The following is a 19,040-nucleotide window of genomic DNA, read 5'->3' as shown; positions in this document are numbered from 1 at the left end:
TCCCCGAGGCTGCCGTCCTGAAACACACCTGTTTTCTTAGAGTCAATTCCTTATTTTGCTGAGTAAGCTCCAGTGGTTTAGGTTATTTGCCACCCCAAGGGCTTTGATCAAAACATCTCTTTAATTTCCACAGCTGGTCCCCTAATGTTTTGCCAGGGGCATCTTTTCTGGGACTCCCCTGCACGCAGGGATCACCTAAGGGTGATCAACACCCTTGAGTCTCAGTCCTTTCCGCACAACCTTGGCCACCCTTATTGGAATGCACTGTATTTGTCATTGTCCCTCCTAAAGAATGAAGACCAGAACTGGAAACATGCTCTTTGGAGGGACTGACAAGTGCCAAGTTGAAAGGGACTGTCATCTCCAGTTTTCTCCAACTCTAGTAACGCAGCCTGCATTACCAGAGTCATTTGTGTTTTCAACAGCTACGTTATTCTGATGACTCACTGAATTTGCGGTGGGAGCTTTTTCCCATGAACTACTGTACAGTCAACTCTCCCTCCCTGATCTGGTGCTTGCACAATGGATTCTTCGGCAACACGAAAGACCTTACATTACGCTGGTTAAATGTCATCTCTTTGGATCCCATCCAGCAGTCTAGTCTTGAAAGCATTGTAAGTCTGGCTGCCATTGCACAAAGCATTAATTCTGGCGCTGTGGCAGCTGCGAATTTTATGAGTAGGCCTTCTGTATTCTAAATCCAAATTGCGAACATGATGATCAACAGGACGAGGATAAGGGCAGAGCCCTGTGGTCTGTCACCGGAGATTCTCACTTTTTTTGCACCCATCCACACCCATCACTAATGGTCAGGTTAGGGGAGGACCCCTTGCCTTAGAGGTAGATTTGAGTTGAGAGGAGAGCTACGAGCTCCTGCCTCAAGCAGGGGTCTCTGGTTGTAAATGACAGAAACCATCGATGGCCAAAAGGGACCATAGGGGAAGGGGCTGGGTGAAGGGGGAGAAATCAAAGATGGGAAGGACTGTAACACTGCCAGCCAGGGAAGGACAGGAGGCAGGGAAGAGAATCCAGGGTGAAGCCTGGGCACTTCCGGATCTTTGGAGATCATATGATTGGCCCAGCGGGAGTCATGTGCCCACTCCTCAGCCAGGGCAGAGCATCCTGATTGCCCGTCCCAATGAGATCTGGACTTCCACCCCCACCTCCACCCTCCCCTGTTAATCAGTGGGGGTCTCTAGGTCAGTTTAAAATCAGCTGTGCACCTGTGGGCTCAGGGACCAGACCTGTATTCAAATCTGACTGCATCACCTACCAGCAGTGACCTAGGGCAAGTTACCTAGCTGTTCGGCGCTTCCTTTTCCTCATGTTTACAATGAGGATAATTAATACTCATCTTGTAAGGTTTGCTTTGAGGATTGAGTTAATACATGCAAAGTGCTTGGAATAGTATCCTGCATGTAGTAAGTGCTCTGGGTTGGTCAGCTGTTACTAAAGCATTATTACATTGTGAGTCCATATTTTCCCACTGTAGCCCCAAAGATACATAGACGAACTGCCAGGTCTTACAGAAACCCAGGTATTAATATATCTGGATTGGGTGCAGTTGCCCTGTTATTAAAGCAGGGAGGCAAGAGCAATTTGATTTAACTCCCAGTGACCCTTGTTGGCATTTCTGGTCACCACTTCCTTTTCTGAGTGCTCTCAAATCATTACCGAATGATCTGTCCAGAATTTCTTGGCAATTAATAATGGGCTAGCTGGTCCATGACGGGGGACTCACCCTTTCTAAAAAAGTGGGATGATGCTGCTTTCTTCTTTCCTGGCTTCTGGCCTCTGTAGTGTCAGTCACACCTTCCACTCGGGCTCTCTTGGGGTACAGTTTGCTAGATGTAGAGACTTGGTCTTATTTACCTTGTTATGTTTTTAGTGTGTTTTTTTCTAAGACTTTTTTCCTGTTTGGGTAGCAAAGTGACCCAGGTGCCAGAAGGAACCTGAGATGCTCAGGGGGCCTGACCACCACCCCCTGTCGCCAGCGTGGGCTGTGGCCCCATGCCTGTGCTCCAAGCTCTTGTGTTCAGCAACTCTTGCCCACAGGCACCCTGGGCCTCTCCCATGTTCCAGTGACTCTTAACAGAGAAGGAGAAACCTCTGAGGCCCTGGGACAAGCACCGTGGAGTTCTCGGACACACCACCCTCCTGATGCCAGGCCCAGATGAAGACAGAACATGGTGGGCCAGGTGGACGGCTGGGCAGGGCCTCTGTGACAGGCCCATGCAGCTTGTGGAGTCTGGGCCACAGCCCAGCCAGAGAGGACTTTTATGCTATTTCATTTCTTTAATTTTTTCTAATTCTTAAAACATCCTGGACACAACAGTGTTAAAGACTAGCCTGAGGACAGGAGAGTCACTCATTGTCCCAAGCCCCCAGTGTTGCAGCCACTGTTATTCTTCGGGTGAGGCCTGTGCCTTCAATTACGCCAATTTGGGGTGGCTCATGGCCCCACCATGATCCCGGGGTTGTTGCCGAGATGGAAGGGACAGGCCCAGGTCCTGCAGCTGACACAGGGCATTGAACCTGGGTCTCACTCCTCTGTGCCTCTTCTGGGCCCTGTCACATTTTTTTTTTTTAATATTTATTTATTTTCTGTTTTCATTTTCTTTTTCTTCTTTTTTTCTTTTTTGGCTGTGTCTGGTCTTAGTGAGATCTTTCATTGCGGCAGGCGCGATCTTCGTTGCGGCATGTGGGCTTCTCTCTAGTTGTGACGTGCAGGTTTCCTCTTCTCTAGTTGCAGTGTGCAGGCTCCAGGGCACATGGGCTCTGTAGTTTGCGGCACACGGGCTCTCTCCTTGAGGTGAGCGAGGTCAATAGTTGTGGCTCGCGGGCTTAGTTGCCCGGCGGCATGTGGGATCTTAGTTCCCCGACCAGGGATCGAACCCGCATCCCCTGCATCACAAGGCAGATTCTTTACCACTGGACCACCAGGAAGGTCCCCCCGTCACATTTCTATACAACTTTATTCCTAGCACACAAACCAATGTTTTTAATTTTTTTTTAATGTTTTAAATTACATGCCGGCTGCCATATATACATATATATATATATATATATATATATATATATATGGCTAAAAAATAACACAAGTGTCCGCTCACTACCTACTGCCTCCAGCCTCATTCCTTAAAGGGAATGGCTGTGAACAGTTTGGGCGTGGGTGTCCTTCTAGTGACTTCTCCTTTGAGCCCTGTTTTCCCTCTGTAAAGTGGAGACAGTGATGCTTGGTCCAAGGGGCTCTGTGAAGGGAAGTGTTGCCAGTTAAATGAGGCAAAGTAAACAGAGCGCCTGGCCTGGGACCTTGCATGTAATAGGTGCTCAGGAAATGGCTACTTATTTTTCAGTGGTTACCAATAACTTCTTGTGTGATTGTGCCCCTTCAAGCCTCAATCACCCCCTCTGTCTCCCCAGATTGCAGCCTGGGGTCAAACCCCACTTACTGCCCTCTCACTGGATCCAGAAGAAATTAGTCCCAACCCAAAAAAATTCAGGGGAGAGGTAGAGGAAGGGATGAAACTCCCAGCACTTGATGGCCTACTTGGAGCGACTGATCTCAGTCAGCCTTCAGAATGGGGCACAGTCCCATCTTTTGCAGATGAGGAGACGAGGGTTGGAGTGGGGAAGTAACTTGCCCAAGACCACGTGATTGGTGGGCAGTAGAACCAGAATGGACGCCAGGCCTGGGTCCTGAACCCAAGTCCCTTCTGCCAAGCCACACTGACTGCAAGCCAATGATTCATAGCTGTGCTCAGGATGGGCCCAAAGGAGGTCTTGGAGATGCTTTTTGAATGAATGAATAGGTGAATGAATGAATCAATGGCTACATTATATATATCATATATACTCTCCATCAGTACAGCTTTGGTTTTCCTTTCACAGCCCTCATTTCATGTGATTTTTTACAATGACCCTATCTGCTGGGAAGCCTCACCTCCATTTCACAGATGGGGAAATAGGGTTGTGTTTTTTTTTGCCCCAGGCCTTAGCCTTAGCACGAGAAGGAGACAGAGCTGGAACTCAAGCCCAAGCTGTCTGAAGTCAGAGGCCATGTGAGCTGTTTCCACTGGCCCCACTGCCCTCTCCACGGTGCCAGGGCCAGCTCTGGGGGGCTCCTGAGACTAGCATGGGGCAGGCCTAAACTAAGGGCTCAGTAGATGTTGAAGCACTAGGTGCTTGCATGGATGCCCAGGAAAAAGGCATGCAGGATTTGTTTGCTCAGGACCAACTTAATGGTGAGGCTTTGAGACACTTGCCCAAGTCCTCCTGGATGCCCATCCCTAACCCAGCAGGGTTCAGCCTCCCCTGGGCCCTGCATAGGATCCAGATGAAGTTGGTGCCCAGCTCCTTAGTCTCCCTGTGTCTATCCTGGCTCTGGGGGAGAAGAGTTGCAGAAAACGGTGAGGCTGGCTCAGGCTCTGGGGCATCTGTGAAGGTAGTAGACCAAGGTCAGCATCTAGTGGACCTATTTCCACCTCCTGGGGTTTTGGGGGGACATGACCCTACCCTGGGAAGTAGCTCAGGAAGGCAGATCATCTGGGAGTGGAGCCCTGAGCGGTGGAACACACAGCACCCAGGCTGGGCGACCCGACAGCATCAGCAGGACAGCCATAGCCACGGTTTTGCTCACTGAGTTAGACTAAACCCTGTCCTACCTCTTTGAGTCCACCCAGTGAGATCTGGCCTGATGCTTTACCCAGAGGACTGAAGGGCAAGAGCCTCAGGATGGGTGGTGGCTCCTATCCTCTGTCCCCTGGTCCCCTGGGCTGGTGGCCCACCTTGGGCCCTAAAATGAGGATCTTAGAATCCTCCGCACTGGAGCTGGGAACAGTGGGCTTCGCCTCCGGGCAGGAAGGGGGATGGGGCATGCTCCCCCCCTCTTCCTCTCCCCTTTCCTTCCTTCCTTCTTTGTTTCTGTCCTCCACCCCCATTGCCTTCCTCTCACCTAGATCCCTCCCTCTGGCTCTTGCTGAACCCTGCCCCTCAACCCCTCTGAGCCTGCTCCTGAGCTTTGCCATGCCCAAGAAGCTCAGGGAGGAGGGATTGGCCCCCTTCAGGCAGCGAGGGACATCTTCTGGGCCGAGACCGTAGGCTTCTAGGCCTCTGGAGTTAAGGGGGTATCTGCCAGCTGCAAAACAGGGAGAGGATCTGGGAGGCAGGAATGGGGTGTGGGGGGCACTGGGCAACTGGGGGGACATCCACAGGAAACAGGAATGAGAAGCTGAGGAGAGGTGCAGGGAATGCACCTTGAGTGCCAGACTAAGGGGCTTGGAACACATTGCCAGGCCAGTGGTTCTCAAAGTAGATGTTATGGAACCCAGAGGGTGCAAGAAGGAGCCTCAGAACTCCTTCAGGGGGTGAAAGGTCGTGAGGAGGAGACCCAGGGATGGACCCAGGGCCCCTGGCCCCACTCCAGCCAGAATGACTCTAATTTCACAGTATTTGTGGACTGCGCTTGGGGAGCAGTGAGAGGCATTCCGCAGGGACAAGGGGGTGGAGCACACTGAGCTCTAGGAAGTGAGTGCTGGCTACCCGAGAGGAAGAACTGAGCTCTGGGAGTCACATGGCCCACAGGCCTCCTGACCTTTTCTCCTCAGGCCACCAGGAGGTAATTATAATAATAATAACCCAATCATCACAATGCTAGCAGGCACCACGCTACGCACACCCCACCGTGTTACTTCATCACATAGGGTGAGTGCGTGTGCACATGGGGAACTCGAGGGCCTGGGAGAGGAAGAGCCTCAAAACCAGGATTACCAGCCAGCTTCAGGGGCAGAGTCAGGATGCAGACCCAGGGTCTGGCATACCCCGGAGTGCCTGCCCCCTAGGCAGCCCAGAGCAGGTGTGGAGCAGCTGATCCCAGCTGGAGCCTCCTGCAGCTACAGCCCCTTCTACCCACCTGCCCTGCCAACTGTCTCAGCCACACCTGGCAACCACATGCCCTGTGGAAATCTGACCAGCCTTGTGCTGCCCTCCGAGAAGACAGCTGGTACATGGGGGTTGGGAGACAGGTGTGGAGTGGGAAATGGAGCTCTGGCCAGAAAGCAGGAGCAGCTCTGGCAGGGCAGGGAGAGACTAGCAGCCTCCATTTGCTGTGTGACCTTGGGCTCCTTGCCGGGCCTCTCTGGGCTAGGTCTGCTCTTGGCCACTGGAACCTGGAGCTCCAGGATTAACTATAGGCAACTTGTGGCTTCCTGGGCTCACCTGCTCATGCCAGGAACAGCGCACTGGCGCCCACAGGGGGCCACTGAGTCCTTCACCGCACGGCCAGAGTGCTGGGGGCTGACCTTCAGTATGATCCCAGGCCAGTGTCTTGGCTTCCTCATCAATACGTTGAGAGGGTTGGTGGCTGGCATGCCCTGCAGGCAGCACTTCCCTCCTCCACCTAGGGGCTGGTCACAGCAGCCGTGCACCCCGCCCCCCCAGCCTGCTCCCCCAAGGCCCCAACCCTCCTCAATGGCCATTTTGTGTCTTGCCAGAGGACTGCTGTTTGCTCAGCTGCCCCTGCCCCTGAGACCTCACAATAATGGAATCCTGTCAGCCCCGGGGCTAGGGGGTGAGAAGCCCTCTCCTTCAGTCTGTCTGGGGCATTGTCCTTCCCTTCCTGTCTGGGTCCGGGTGGGAGGCATTTGCAGTCATTTCCTCTCAGACTTGTTTCCCTTTCCAGCCTTTCCAGAAGCTCAGGCCTGAATCCCAGCCTCCAGTCACCCCCAGCCGTGCATTCCCATGCAAGTCCCAGCGGCCCTCCCTCAGTTTCCCACTCTGTAAAGGCTTAACACCCAGTTAGACCGGGGCTCAAATCCCCAGTTCAAATCCTATCACTTACTGGCTTTATGCCATAAGCCTCAGTTTCCTCATCTGAAAAACAGGAGTATATCCTACCAGCCTCATAGGTAATTACAATCATAGGATCTGACAACCCTGGGCTGCTTTATAGCTGAGTGACTTTGGGTGAGTCACTTGACCTCTTCAAGCTTCAGTTTGGTCCTCTATGGAATGGGGACCTGCCACAGAAGTTCCTGGTGAGAAATCAGGAGAGAGCACACAGACCTGGCACACACTAGGTGCTCAATAAGTGCTGGCTTTGCAAAACCACTCAGGAATAATGGGGTCAGATGGCCACACATCCCATTGTCCCCACAAACAAAACTGATGAGGTTCCTAGGCAGGTTCCCCTCCCCCAGGCCCCAAGTGGGTCTCTCCACCGTTGCCCATTTTTAAGGTTTTCTTAATGATTTTATGTTTGAAGTGTGTTTCGTAATTTCCAGATGTGTGGGGATTTTCTAGTTATCCTTTATGTAATTGATTTCTAGATTGAGTGCATGCTCAGAATGATCTCAGTCCCTCACTTTGTGGCCCAGTATGTGGTCATTTTTTTGCAGATGTTGCATTGTCCTTGCAAAGGCAGTGCCTTCTGGAAGTGTGGCTGCTGCGTTCCAGATGGTTCCATTAGATCAGGTTTCTTAATCTTGTTTAATCTTCTAGATTCTCACTGATTTTTTTCCCCTGCCTTTTCTATAAATTACTGAGGAAAATATGTTACAATCTCCCGTTATGACTGTGAAGTTTGTCTTGTCTCTCCTTGTATTTCTTCTACTACTTGTGTTATATATTTTGAAGTTACTTTATTAGGTGCATATCGTTTTTAAATTGCTAATTTTATGGACAAGTCAAACCTCTTGTCATTATAAAATGTCATTATTTCTAGTAGTGATTTTGGCCTTCAAGTGTGTTTTGTCTGCTGTTGATATAGCTATGCCGGTTTTCTTTTGGTTGTTATTTTCTTGGTGTATCTTTATTTTTGACCTTGCTATATCCTTTGTTTTTAGAGGTGACTCTTAGTTGGATCATCTAGTCCATTCACACTTAATGTAATTCCCGAGTTACTTGGGTATTTAAATCCACCTTCTTCTTTTGTGCCTTCTATTTTTCTTGTTTTGTTATACATTTCCTTTTTCTCTCCTTTCTTATCTTACTCCGCTTATCTATTTTTCCTTCTAATCATTTGGAAAGTTTGCACTTTTAGTGGTTGCCCTAAAAATTACAGCCCGTGCTCTTAACATTTTGAAATCTGAAGTCTTTCCCCACATATCCATCACCTAAGTTGGTAAGGACTGTATGGCCCATTTATGTCGACACTTACTCCCGCTCTCCAGTTATTTTGAAATCCCCCTCTCAACCAAGTATTTATTTTGAACAATAAGGCTCACAGAAAATGTCCAAGTATATTCAATGAGTATCAATTTATCTTCCACCTAGAATCACCATTAGCTAAGCTCTGGTTACATTTCTTTCATCTATCTATGCTGTTTTTCTGAGTCTTTGGATAATCAGTTGTAGACTTGTCACTGTTTTTAATAACTTTTTTTTTAATGCTTTATCTACCTAGGATGATATAGTCTCAGAAAATCTCATTTTTTTCAAAGTGAAAATTATTTACTTTTTTTGTGATTATAAAAGTTATCCATGTACAATTAAAAAAATACTAGACAGTAAGAAAGATATAAAGAAAAAAGTAAAAATCACCTGAAATCCTACTCCCTAAAGATGTTAGCATAGACATATATGTGGACAAGGATCCTGTTTCCCACTTTCCAAGTTGTATCTATGGGATCTGGGCTGCTTGTTCACCTCTCTGGACCTCAGTTTCCCTGGATATGAATTGGGGATGTGATGGTCTGTCTTATGTGTCAACTTGGCTAGGCTGTAACACCAAACTCTAATCTAGTTATGGCTTTGAAGGTGTGTTGTAGATGTGGTTAACACTGACTTCTACAATTAGTTGACTTTAAGTCGCTGAGGATTACCCTCAATGACGTGGGTGTTCCTCCTTCAATCAGTTGAAGGTCTTAAGAGCAAAATACATTTCCAGAGAAGAAATTCTGCCTCAAAACTGCAACATCAAATTCTACCTGAGTTACCAGCCTGCCAGCCTGCCAGCCTGCCCTACGAATTTCAATTGCATGAACAAATTCCTTAAAAAGATACAGATATAGGGCTTCCCTGGTGGCGCAGTGGTTAAGAATCTGCCTGCCAATGCAAGGGACATGGGTTCGAGCCTTGGCCTGGGAAGATCCCACATGCCGCGGTGCAACTAAGCCCGTGTGCTACAACTACTGAGCCTGAGCTCTAGAGCCCACAAGCCACAACTACTGAGCCCACGTGCCACAGCTACTGAAGCCTGCGTGCCTAGAGCCCGTGCTCCACAACGAGAAGCCACGACAATGAGAAGCCCGTGCACCACGATGAAGAGTAGCCCCCACTCACCACAACTAAAGAAAGTGTGCACAGCAACGAAGACCCAACACAGCCAAAAATAAATAATTAAATAAATTTATATTAAAAAAAGATACAGATATAGATATAGACATAGGCATAGGCATAGGCATAGACATAGATATAGATTATCCTATTGGTTCTGTTTCTCTGAAGAACCACGACTGATATGGGGGTAATGGGGTAATATTTGTTATCCATGATCCCATCTAGGGGAGGCAGGGCAGGGCTCATCTCAGCTGTTGGAAAGCTGTCCAAGGTCACCTGAGAGAGGCAGAGCTCAGGCCTATAAACACCTAAAGCAGTGCTCTTTCCACAAAGACAGTGTGGTTCCTGCATAAGGAACAGCTAGTATCAGTCTGCCCTGGTTGGACCCTGCACTGCGTGATGCTGGGTGAGATATGGGATGTCCCTGAGCCTAGGAATGGGATCATGGAGCCCACCTCACAGGGTCATTGTTCATTTTCTTTTTAAAATAATTAATTAATTAATTAATTTTTGGCTGCGTTGGGTCGTTGTTGCTGCACGTGGGCTTTCTCTAGTTGCGGCGAGCGGGGGCTACTCTTCGTTGCGGTGTGCGGGCTTCTCATTGCGGTGGCTTCTCTTGTTGCGGAGCACGGGCTCTAGGTGCGCAGGCTTCAGCAGTTGTGGCACGTGCGCTCTAGAGCGCAGGCTCAGTAGTTAGGGCGCACCGGGTTTAGTTGCTCCACAGCATGTGGGATTTTCCCAGACCAGGGCTTGAAACTGTGTCTCCTGCACTGGCAGGCGGATTCTTAACCACTGCGCCACCAGAGAAGCCCCCATTGTTCATTCTCAATGCAAGCGAGAGCTTAGTTCAGTGCATGGCACACAGAAAGTGCAAAACTATTGTTGTTATTAATAAAAGTCTACAGAATGCATCCCCCCAGAGGACAGAGTCTGACTGTGTGCCAAGCCCCTACAGGGCTCCTGTGACTGGAGGTCATGGTCTCAGAGCTGGGAGGGCAGTGAGGCTACAGGCAGAACTCCCAGCACAGAGAGACCCACAGCTTAGGCCCTAGGGAGGAAGGTGTGATGATCCTGACCAGCTGGGGGGAAAAAGGGCCCTGGGCGAGTCTCAGGAAGTAGTTTGCAGGGCGTGGGGAGTGTACAGAAGGCACTTGGAGGACAGCCTCACCCACAGGGCCCCTCTCCAGTGCCCACTGGCATCAGGACCAATCCCACAACTAGGCTGGGAAATCTGCTTCCCCATTTAGGACCCGAGGGAAACCATCCAGGTCTCAGCCTGCCGAGGGAGCAGCGGAGGGAAGCCCAAGATACTCTAACGCCAGGCTTGAGGGTCCTGCACCCTCTGCCACCTGCCTGTGGGCTGTCTCAGATGCAGTCAGGTGGATCAGTCACTAGCTTCTCCCCACACCTGACCAGGCTTCCAGGTTGTATTAACAACCCTGTAATTGAGTCTCTACCATGCGCGTGCAATGGAGCACACAAGTGTGCCTTGAGTCATTCAGTACATCATTGGCTCCACTTAACAGATGAGGAAGTGCAGCTCAGACGGGCAGGGACCTGCCTGAGCTTGTGGCCAGATTGGAACCATGCCCCCCTCCCACCCACAGGCTCAGATTCCAGGCTGCCACACCCCACCCCACCCTTGGCCTTGGCAGTCTGCCCCCCTAGTCCAGTCCCTCAAGCTTACAACCGACATCCTCCCAGCCCATTCCACTCCTAGAATTCCCTGCTGCCAGCTTCCAGCCTCAGCATCCAAACAAGATGCTTTCCAGCCCCTCCGTGGTTCCGTGTCCTGTGCCCATCCCGTGCCACTCACCAAGGCATTTACAGTGCCCCGGGGCTGCTGGCCACCCTTGCTCTAGAAACTGTTAAATGGTATGGCTTTGCCTCTTTTCTCACTAATTTAATCCTTAAACCTTCTCAGGCAACTTTTCCAGCGTGTGAGCCTCCCAGAAGGGCTTTGGGATAATAAATATAATTGCTAACAATTCGTTGAACATTCACTAATTGCCAGGCACTGTGCTAACTGTTTTCCTTGCATCGTCTCATCTAATCTGCTCATCAGTGCTCTGAGGTAGGGTCTGGTATTATTCCCATTTTACAGGTGGGGAAACTGAGGCTCAGGGAGGTGAAAGGGCACTGCTCAAAGACACAGTAACAGTAATATCCCATATTTACTGGGCACTTAGTCTGTGTCAGACACTGTTCCAAGGGCTTTATACATACTGTGTCATTTAATGCTCTCCACAGCCTGTGAGGTCAGAACCATTCTAATCCTCATGTGAGAGGTAAGGAAATTAAAGTGCACAGGGCAATGAGTTGCCCATGGCCACATGGCTGAGAAGTGGTCGAGACTGGGTTCTAATCCAGGGTCTGGCTCCACAGCCCACACTCAAGTCTTGTGGACTTTTAGGAGGTAGAGGTGGGATTTGAACGCAGGACCTACTGCATGCAGGCCCCAGTTCTCCCTTAGCCTCCCCTGGGAGGCAAGGAATCATCCAAAGCCAGGCCTCAGACCATGGGACGGCTCCTAGCACATCAGGGCAAAAACCGCAGCTCGGAAGCAGGCTAACTCCCAGGCAGGCTCAGAGCTCAGCCGAGTCCAAGGAAGTGGCTTTGGCCGGGGCCTCTAACGTGGTGGGGGACTCCCCAAGGGCCGGTCTGGGGCAGGGCCTGGACTCCCCAGATGACCTGGGAATTGGCAGGCATTCATGCCGACTGAGAGCTTTGCAGTAATTACTATTTCCTGCCTCCAAGGGCTTCCAAGTTCTTACACTTAAATATTTTTAGCAGATGAGCCGTGCAACCTTCTTAAAAAATATTCTTAAACATAAAATTCAGAAACATATATTGAGATGACTTCTCTTTATGTAATCTCCATGCTCTCTAGAAGTTACTAACAAAGTCCAATGTTGATCGCCCAAGCCCCCTTTGAGAGAAAACTTAATGAAATGTGCCATCAGAACAGTTAAGAGCATGGGCTCCAGCGTGAGACAGACCTATCCCACCAGCTGTGTGTCCCTAGACAAGTCACTTCACCTCTCTGAGCCTGGGGAGACATGCAATACCTGGGTAGCAGGTGCTCTTATTATCACCAGGAGTGAAAGAGATGCCCAATAACCCAGTGCACCCAAGTAAACTGCATCTTGAGCTGGGCTATCTGCAAGGTGATGAGCCGTATCCTGGTGACCAGACTGTTTTCCTGGAAGGATGGGTGCCCTTGGCCCTATCTGTGCCTGGGCCTTAGCTGGGCCTCTCTTCCTTCCACTTCTTCACACTGAGGCAATGCCCAGCTGGCAGTACCCCACCCAGGCTGCACAGAGGCAGGGTATGACAGCATCTGTCACCATGGCATGGAGCTGGCAAGCCTGAAGCACTGGTGGAGCCATTGCAGGTCCTGGGGCCAGGGTCCTCGGAGCCCAAGAGGCAGGAGATGGGACGGGGTGGAGGCTGGCATGGGGCCCACATCTCCTTCTCCCCAGCACCTACCTCATCTCAGTGATGGTAGCTCTTTCCATCTCTTGTGTCAGCCAGAATCCAGGGGTTGTCCTCTCTGTCCCTTGGCTCTCACATCTAGGCATCCCCCAAGTCTCTCCACTCTATGGCTGGACTCTGCAATTGTTCTCTCAGGTGGCCATGACAGCTCGACAGCTCAGGCTGGGGAGCGTGAACAACAGAAATCTACTTTCTCACTGTCTGGAGGCTGGAAGTCTGAGATCAAGGTGTCGCAGGGTTGATTCCTTCTGAGGCTTCTCTCCTTGGCTTGTAGGTAGCTGCCTTCTCCCTGTGTTGTTACATGGTCCCCTCTGTGTTCTTGTCTTGTCCTAATCTCTTCTTATGGGGACACCAGTGGATATTGGGTTAGGGCCCATTCTAATGACCTCATTTTACCTAATGACCTTTAAAGGCCCTATCCCCAAATACAGTCACCTTCTGAGGCACTGGGAATTAAAACTTCAGCATCTGAATTTTGAGGGGACACAATTCAGCCCCAACAGACTGTCTTGAATCCTCCACCTTCCCTGTGCTCACAGCCCCTGCGAGGCCCAGCCACACCACTGTGCTCTGACTACTGTGTTGACTCTCTCTACTCACCCTCCAGCCCACCTTCCCGCTGCAGGCACCCTGATCTGATCATGTCATTCTCCTGTTGAAAACTCGCCCTGGCCCCCACCAGCTTCCCCAGTCTCAGTTCAGTCTTACCGCCCCCATGCCCAATACCCATCGCACCAAAACCAGGAGCTAGCGATTTACAAAGGCTACCCTGCCTAGGGAATCTCCCTGGGGACAGGCACCACTCTGATCCATCTCTATACTCCCCACACTCGGGATGGACCAGGCGCAGAAGCAGACACCCGTGAGCAGATGAGTGAATGAACGCTTCATCACATACAAGTTATTAATCTGGGCATTTCTTTGAGAATAGATTCCAATTCTTTATTATAAGAGCCAGATGTTTCGAATCTCCCAAATCTTCCTGCTTTTGGAGAAAAAGAAAAGTAAAACACAAACACCTGTGTAATTTTCTCATGGAAATTTACCTTTTTGCCTCACTTTTACTCCTGAGCCCAGCACAGCCTTTGGGCTTTTGTAACAAATTCATACCTATCCCCTGGAGGATAGGAAGAGGTTATCAAAGAGGATGCCCCTGCTTCGAGGTCAGGGGAAGGAGGGAGGGAAAATAAAACAAGAGAAGAAGAAATTCTTAGCACTCCATGGGTTCCTTCCACATCCAAATAGTTGAAAATGACGTTTTCTTTGTTAAAAAAATAAATAAATAAAAGTTTTGTTTTTGTAAAAATGACCCAGCCCCTTGTAAGATTGAAAAAGATTTAAACGACCCAGAAAAGGACAGAGGGGAAAATAAAACTACTCCATTATCACACCTTCCAGCTACTTACAGCAGTGTATTCATTTGTATAGTCATCTAGCTGCACCTAAGACATCAGCACTCTGCTGTGTGGGTTATGTTTTAATAAATATCTCACCGCTCAGAGAAAGCTCTTGATATCATCTTCCAGACCTCACATCTGCTTCTTGTAACATACTGACATATCTGTCTAGCCAGTAACTGTTTACCGAGTACCTACTCTGTGCCAGCCTCTGACTGGGTCCTGGGGATAAAGGGTGGAGCTGCCTCCGTGGGACAGATTTTAATCAAATATAATGACACACGTAATTAATTAATTGCAACTACGGCCAGAGCTACAAAGAGGGTGCTGGTTCTTTGACCTAGCCAGTGAGGACGGGGGTGCTTTCTGGAGGAGGTGCCCAGCTGATGTGAAGGAAGAGGAGGCGTAAACCTGGAGAGATTGAGAAAGGCGTGCCAGGCAGAGGGCAAGGCCTGTGGGGAAGGAATCCCGATGTGGCCACCGTGGCTGGCTGCCTGTTCCCCTTCCTCCACCGCTGCAGAGACTGGGTTTTGTTCTGGCGTCTACCCCTCCGGTCACTAAGTTACTATTTTACTCAGGTAAATCCTGATGAGTCTAAGCTGATCACGGTGGTCCTCAGCCCCTTGCCAGTAGTTGGGTACGGCCAGGCCGTGTGGTCCAGCTCTGACGATGAGGAGGGAAGGAGCTTCAGAAGAACTTCTGAGAAGGACCAAGTCAATCCCTTTTCTGCCTCTGGACGTTGATGGTGAAGGTGTGATCCAGAACTGCAGCAGCCATCTTGCACCCTTGAGGATGAGACAAGATGAGAGGGCAGCCAAGCAAAAAAGGCAAGAATCTGGGTCCTTACTGATGTCACTGAGCCTTTGAATAAACAATCCTGGACTGCCATGCCCAGGACTTCTTGTTATACAAGGAAAACAAGTCCCCATGTTGTTGAAGTGATTTTGAGTTGGGTTTTCAGGGGTGTCGATCTGGTTGGAAGTGAAGCAGGAAGGGTTTATCCCACAGTGATTACGTAACGAGATGAGCACATTGTTTTTACCTGGACTGTGGGCTTCCTAGGGTGGGAGTGGGGGCTGGTGGCGTTGATGGTGGGGGGGCGGCTAGAGCTTTATCCTTTGGTGCCACTAAAGCCTGTTAAAGGGAGTAGCCTCTAACTCAAGAGGCTACTGGAACTTGAACTCAGAGTAATGTAAAGAGAAGCAGGAGAAGCAGGGACACATCTATGTATTCGGAAGCCACGTGTCAGCCCCAGCCGTCCCCAAGTTGTCCAGGCACTCTTCAACATTCAACTAATTGCAGCTCCTCTTTCCACGCACTGAGGGAAATGCCCCCTCCAGTAGTCCTCTGGATCCCTGGGGGAATAGATTCTCTATTGTGTCATTGGCTTCCCAATCATTGCTTTGGATTGGTCAGTTTCTCCCTGTCAAAATCTGTTTTACTGAAGCATTATTCACATACTGTAACATTCATCCTTTTAAAGCATACAATTCGCTGGCTTTTAGTATATTCACAAGGTTGTGGGACCGTCATCACTATCTTATTCTAGAACATTTTTTGTCACCCTATAAAGAAATCCCATACCCATTAGCTGTCACTCCCCTGTCCCCCTCTCTTTAGGCCCTGGCAAACACTGATCATTCTGTCTCTATGGATTTGCCTATTCTGACATTTCATATAAATGGAATCATACGACATGTGGCCTTTTGTGACTGGCCTTCTTCTCATGCCAAGCATCCCATCAGATAATATTCTAAACGAGTGCAAGAGCTACTGTAATCACCTCTTGTTACAAATGGCACTTTCCCCCCTTGCTATATGTACATAAAACTTTACAGAAGTAAAACCATACTATACATGTGGGTTTTTAATTTTTTTTATTTCAATCCAGTGTCAAGGACATCTTTCTTTGTCAGTACAAATCTGCATAACCCTTTTTATTGTCTGCAGAATAAATTACATGGTTAAAAAATTATGTCTGGCTCAAGCTCAGTGCTCAGGCCCAGGAGGAAGGCTAGTCCCCTCCAGATGGGTCTTTACCACACGTCCAGCTTTCCGCTGAGTGTAAACAATGAGATGACAGCTTTGTGTGTACATTTCTTTAACGTCCTAGACATGGGACTGTGGGCTAAAGGGTATGCATGTTTACTTTTTTTTTAATTTTCTGCCAAACTGTTCTCTGGAAAGGTCAGATCAGATAGGCTGGCCACTGCAGTGAAGCACTGTGGCCTCTGGACTCCAGCTACTTGGATTTTAATCCCTACTCTGTGCTCATTATTGGTAGGACTTTAACTTATCTGTGCCTCAGTTTCCTTATCTGTATAATGAAAGTACCAATCTCATCAGTTTGTTGTGAGAATTAAATTAGTGTAATACATATAAAGCAGTGGTTCTCAACTGGGGTGCCTTTGCCCGCCCCCCAAGGGGATGTTTGGCAATGTCTGGAGAGATTTTTGGTTGTCACGACTGGGGTGGGGTGCTACTAACATCTGGTGGGTAGAGGTCAGGGATGCTGCTGAACATCCTACCTGCACAGGGCAGTGCTCCCCACCCCAACGAAGAATGATCCAGTCCCAAATGTCAACAGTGCTGAGGTTGAAAAATCCCAGTGTAAAGGGCCTGGTCCAGAATAAGTTCTCATTAATGTTGGCTGTCGTTATGCTTCCACTAGCAGAGCATGAGAATGTTCGTTTCCCATACTCTGGCCAAATGTTTTAAGTCCAACAAAGGAGCATTTCCTTGTACCCTTATGGGCCTGACTTCCTGGGATTGGCCTCTATTCTGGCTGTGGGTTTCCAGGGGACTGGCTGGCAGTTGGGTCCAGCTAAGGAATGTTTGACCTTGTGAGCAAGAGCTTCAGAGTTCCTGGAATTAGCTGACTCTATGTGTTTGTCTTTGCATTTGTAGAGGCTGGGACATATGGTGGATAAAGTGTGGATTTTGAAGTCAGGTCTGGATTCAGATCCCAACTTGACTGCTTCCTAGGTATAAGAACAAATGACTCCCTAAACCCCAGGTTTCCCCATCTGTAAAATGGGATTATTGGGAGGATTAAATAAGATAATGGAGCACCATGCCTCGTTCTTAGTCAGTGCTCAATCAATAGCAGGTGCAGTTTATTCAGTGATCACCCCATCCAGGCCCTTTGCTAAGACTTTTCATAATTATTCAACTTAATGGTAACTACTGCCATAGTCATCGTTATAATCACAGTAAGGTCAAGACCCTGTGTCTATCTATCCAGGTACAAGGGGAAGTCACTTGTTGAGCTTCCAGCCAACATTCCACAAATACCTGCTGAGCGTTGCTACGCTCCAGACCACGTGCTGGGCTCTGGCAGATACAAGGTTCTCCTAATTCTCTCCCATCCATATTAAAGAAATAACACAAACAAGATGTCAGGGAAAAGACCAGACATATTAGCTTTCACTATACATGTAACTGGGTTAATTTCCTTTATTAAACCAAAAACAAGAAGACAAGCTGAAAAAGTGCGGAAAAGAAAATTTAGTTACATGTTATTTATAAGAGAACTAAAACAAGCTATGGAAAGAAGTAAAAATCTCTAATGAAGTAGCTCTGTATTTATAAATTATTGAATTATGTTTCAAATGAATAACAAACCACACTGAAGTGAAAAAAAGGGCTAATTTAAGTAACTATTTTTTGGTCATCCTTGTGCAGGAGCCATGCTAATCTTCTCTGTATTGTTCCAGTTTTAGTATCTGTACTGCAAGCACCCCAAGTAGCTTTTGAACACAGAACTTTGATATATACGCTCAATCTATAGATAAAAAGAATTGCAAACAAATGCTGAACTCTACCTAATGGGCTTGTTTTCCATAGTAACTAATTATGAAACTAGTCTCTGTGCATTGGCAGACTGAGTAAAAGGTGAAATATATTGAGGATGTTGAGAGGCAGGTTTCTCACTGTTGTAGAAGGAACATACAAATAGGAAATGGAGAAGGCCAGGAAGAACGCTGTGGTATCGGATGGGAACTGGAGGCATCAGTATGAACTCTTGGATTCATATTTATACGTGTATGTGTTTCCTAGTTCTATCCACTGAGAGGACCTAGAAGCAATGATACCCTGCGAACAGTGAGCCCAGCTGTGCCCAGCTCCTTGCTTCTAAATACCACAATACCATCCTCCCCTGGGGAAACCAGAGCTGCTAGAAGAAATGGCTGGTTCCTGGGCAAGGCCAGAGAAAATATAGGATGAGCCTAGAGCATCCTTTTGTGTCAGAAAATAAGGAAGTGCTCAACGAATAAGAGAGACACATCAAAAGGACATAGCAGCCACCTTGAATGAGCTCTCACTGGCCAAATCTGGGACAATTTGGTTATCAAGTAAATAATAATAGTAATGAATTTTTAAATTTATTTATTTTTGGCTGCGTTGGGTCTTTCTTGCTGCACGTGGGCTTTCTTTTGTGGAGCACAGGCTCTAGGCGTGCGGGCTTCAGTAGTTGTGGCACACGGGCTCAGTAGTTGTGGCACATGGGCTTAGTTGCTCCACGGCATGTGGGATCTTCCTGGACCAGGGATTGAACCCATGTCCTCGGCATTAACAGGCGGTTTCTTAACCACTGGGCCCCCAGGGAAGTCCCAATAATAGTAATGAATTATAACCCATTGAATAAGATAAGAATTCATGTGCCCATCATCCACTGTATGTATGTATACTGTAAGCTCTTCTTTCAGTAGAACGCTGACTCATAATAATAGAAAATTTTAAGTCACAATTTTGCAATCATCAGAGAAATAATTAATGTAGATAAAGATCAAGATGCTAAAATTAGAGGGTGAAAACTTGATGAGAAATAAAATATTTATATAGCATCAAAGTACTCCCATGCAAATTACT

At 48.4% G+C, this 19,040-nt stretch overlaps 1 non-coding gene across 1 annotated transcript; it reads right to left on the bottom strand.

Annotated features, from left to right (window-relative positions):
* Positions 1–17,804: 17,804 nt before the first annotated feature.
* Positions 17,805–17,908, bottom strand: LOC115802732 (U6 spliceosomal RNA). The gene has a single exon (XR_004023265.2). It is a non-coding gene; the product is annotated as a U6 spliceosomal RNA (small nuclear RNA).
* Between the last annotated feature and the right edge of the window lie 1,132 nt (positions 17,909–19,040).

This window comes from Delphinapterus leucas, chromosome 6, assembly GCF_059928025.1.
Source record: "Delphinapterus leucas isolate spDelLeu-1000000601 "Yukka" chromosome 6, BTC_Dleu_Yukka2, whole genome shotgun sequence".
NCBI lineage: Eukaryota > Metazoa > Chordata > Mammalia > Artiodactyla > Monodontidae > Delphinapterus > Delphinapterus leucas.
Note: the sequence above shows the minus strand (reverse complement) of the source record. Positions and strands in the feature narration are given on the sequence as shown.